Source organism: Falco rusticolus, chromosome 7 (assembly GCF_015220075.1).
Source record: "Falco rusticolus isolate bFalRus1 chromosome 7, bFalRus1.pri, whole genome shotgun sequence".
Lineage (NCBI taxonomy): Eukaryota > Metazoa > Chordata > Aves > Falconiformes > Falconidae > Falco > Falco rusticolus.
The window spans coordinates 3,637,596-3,641,170 of record NC_051193.1 but is presented as its reverse complement, the minus strand read 5'-3'; the positions used below and the strand labels follow the sequence as shown (position 1 = coordinate 3,641,170).

At 40.3% G+C, this 3,575-nt stretch overlaps 1 long non-coding RNA gene across 1 annotated transcript; it reads right to left on the bottom strand.

Annotated features, from left to right (window-relative positions):
* Positions 1 to 646: 646 nt before the first annotated feature.
* On the bottom strand, positions 647 to 3,248 carry LOC119150860. The gene is made up of 3 exons (XR_005105223.1): positions 3,155 to 3,248; positions 2,772 to 2,839; positions 647 to 874 (listed from the first exon to the last, which is right to left on the bottom strand). It is a non-coding gene; the product is annotated as an uncharacterized LOC119150860 (long non-coding RNA).
* Between the last annotated feature and the right edge of the window lie 327 nt (positions 3,249 to 3,575).

The window sequence follows — 3,575 nt, the reverse complement described above, 5'->3', positions numbered from 1 at the left end:
CAAAAAAGTATGTATTACCTCACTTGCCCCGGGTGATTAAGGTAATTATGTAAATATGTAAATTTATATATTCCAAGGGCAGGTACTCTGTATTTTTACTGTCCCCAGGACAATGAAGCTGTTCCTCAACAATGGTTGCTGGAATTGCCTTCTAATAAAGCCTCCATCTGCAAAATTATGCTTGTTACAATAGACCTAATTTAACTCTTTCTTATGAGGTTCAAAAAGATTGTAGACAATTCTCCATTATATAAGCAAGCCTTATTCAAAAACCCCCCTTTTGTCTGGTACATTCTATTATATTGAGATACTTTCTGATAAATGGGTGTTGGTTTCAAACCAACTGTCATGAAACATCTTTTTTAAAAGATTTATTTGATAATATGAGTGCTGCTAAAATAATTGATTTATGAAGTGGTTGGGATGGTGGCAGGTTTATGTTTGTTGTTCCCTGTGCTGAATTTAATAATAGCTTGAGGCCAAGATTTTAAGGCATTTAAGCATCCCCAGCTTCACCAGGGAATCTTCTGCTCTATACATCAAACACCCCAACAATTTGCCATAATATGCAAAGGTTCACATAACAGAATCTCATTCTGTCCTAGTTATGCACTGGATTCACAGATGTGAACTGACGTTTTTATTTTAACATCAAATATCCCAAAACTCCTGTCAAAGTCACAAGTCTAAACTCATCAGGTGCTGAGGACTCTGCTGCTCAGGGGCTGGATGGTTTGGCAGTCAGGCTCAGAGCTCAGGGCTGGCGGGTTGCAGAGTGGTGCCTCTTCTCTGTCATGTCCTCCCGGCAGACAGTGGGACTGGTGGGGAAATGCCACTTCACCCATTAGCCTTCCTCTTCTTGGCACTGAAATTGCTTAAACCATTAAAGAACTTCTGTCAATTAACATCTCTAATATTTGAGCATGCTGCATTCAGCTGGTAACATGCAAAGCTCCTTTACCTGAAATTTTATCAATGCTTAATTTTAAATGCTGCAATTTAGGTGGGTATATACACTCTGGTTTATGACCTAATATAATTTTTTTTCTTTCTGCTGAACATAGGATTATGTATTAGAATAAATTTTTCATGAAATCATCTACCACCTACCAAATAATATGAACATAAATAAAGTGGGACATGGGAATGCAGGCTGGGGAGGCAGAGATCCCGTGATCTCAGAGAACAGCTCTTCTCTACCTGCTCTTCCTGATGTTGTCTCTAGAACCAGTCCTGTAAGATCACTGCTAAGTCCCAGGGAACGACAGAGTCGAGTATATTCTGTATTTTACAGATTAAACCACTTGCTTGTCAAGCTTAAGTTGAAATTTGCCTAGCCCCCTCCCCAAAGCCCTATTTTACTGAGTACTGTACCCAAGGCAGTTTGACCGTAAGTTTTGAGAAGATTTTTCTACTCCAGCTGATGAGAGCTGGTCTTAACAGGCAACAGCCACATCCTAGAGAGATGATATGACATCTTAGTGTCCAGCGTGGTGCCACAGCCTGGCATCTCAGCACTAGATGGTGCCAGGCACCACCATGCGACGTGTGCTAAGTAGAAGATCCAATTGCACAAGCACTGAAGCAAGGCTTTCCATCTGTATTGAAGAGCTATAAAACTCCACTGCAAACAATGTTCATCAATTATGGCATAAGTACTAGGTTAAGATAAAATCAGCAATTAAGGCCAAATGCTTATTAAGGATTAAGAGATTCAATGAGAGTTCACTGGGCCATAAGGAGCAGTACTGGAGCCTGGCTAATTCTTTTGATTTTCCCAGCTTACGCACAAATGACTGCTACTATTTACCACTCATGCTCTGGAAGACAATTGGAAATGGCAATTCCAAGGGAAGAGCTCTAAAATGCAGAGTAATTTGTTGCAAGCAAGTGATTATGATTCGTGTATCTGGATGCAGGAGTACCACTGTCCCAATAGACCAATTCCTTGTGCTGTTTATGCACCTCATTTAGTTTACAGTTATGATTCCTAATTTAGGAGGCTTGGGTTTTTTCTTGTAGATTAAGAAAGCCTCAAATTGAGCATCAGAAAGTGTGTGTCAAACTGTGACCTGAACTTGAAACATGCTTTTGTATTCCCAAGTATATTTTGAAAAAAACTTCCTTTGTCCTAAACAAAATAAAACAACCCCACACACACACACAAACTATTATTACAGCATATTGATTGGAAAGCACTTTTTATCATAGTCGAAATCTCATGTATTTGTTTCTTCCTTCACAGCAGAAAAAACAGGATTTGAATGATAAACTACTGCTCTGTATTTTGGCAGATTTTCTTTAGTGCTCTAAGAGGAATTGGCATTTCAGTGTAGAAAAAGCAACAGTTTATTGAGCTGAGGACTAGAGGAGCTGTCAATGTGCATTGTGCATTAACATATTTTCAATTACATGAAAAATGTGCATCTCTAATTTAATTTAGGTGTCAATAAAATAGCAGCCATTGCAACAGCTGATATTTACTGCTTCTCAAGCACAGAGCTGTACTCAACCTCACTCCCATTGTGCTCATCACATAATACAGAGGTCATCTTCCCTGGGACTTCTCTGCTCTGGGAACCTTCCAGAGAGCAGCGAGTAACACAGCCTGTGCAGGGGAGGAGGGGAAAAGAGAAGAGGAAACTCTTTGCAGCAATCTCCCAGCTCACTGATGTGCCTGGGTACAGATCAGGTGGGTATAGTTTACAGAAACCTCAAAAACTGGAGATGCTGGAGTCCTTCGTTAGCAGGACAGCATACAGGATACATACCTTAAGGTGGACTGGGTGACTTCTCAAGTCTCTTCTACGTTGTTAACTGTAAATCACTGTCTTTAATTCTGTGAAGAAAAAAAAAAATTCTGGTCTTTAATCTTAAAGGAAATGGAAACAGGCATTGAGTAGATGCTCCCCCAAAGGCAAAAGAAATATTGAACCAGGTTAAGAAAAAGCTGACGTAGGTCAGTACTGTGATATGTTTTCAGGAACAAATGGTTCCATTAAGTCCGGGAAAGTGCTTGCATCCTTAGAAGTTAGAGCTGGCCTGGAGTACTGTGTCCATCCAGGGCACTGAAAAACTGAACAGTCTTTCATGTTCTAAGTTAGGTTACAAATTATGTAAACAATGCTTCTAGTTAAAATTCGTATTTCCTTACCATTGTGAATATAATTCTTCTTATTCTTGCCTTTGCTTCTTGTCTTCTACCACATACCTGGTTCAAATTTTTTGCTGCTTTTTAAGTGCCAAATAACTTCCCTCTCGTCACTCAATTTTTTAAAAAATTGTTCAGTCTAATTAAGCCCTCTGAGCCAAGAGATGCAGAACAAGAGGGTCAATTGTGCTCCCACTTCCATGGTGTGAGCCTGGAGTAACTCCACTGAATACACTGCAGTAAATTTCCATTACCTTCAGCAGAGTTGCTCTGGACTGACAGTTCAGGGTGAGCTGACTCAAACCACTCAGAGCATCAGAAGGGCACTGAAGACAAGCCATTACCACGAGGAGCTTCTCACGGGAAGCTGTTGTGCTGCATGGGAATGAGAAAAGGAAAATGCTGTGGGAGACAGCCAGCCAGG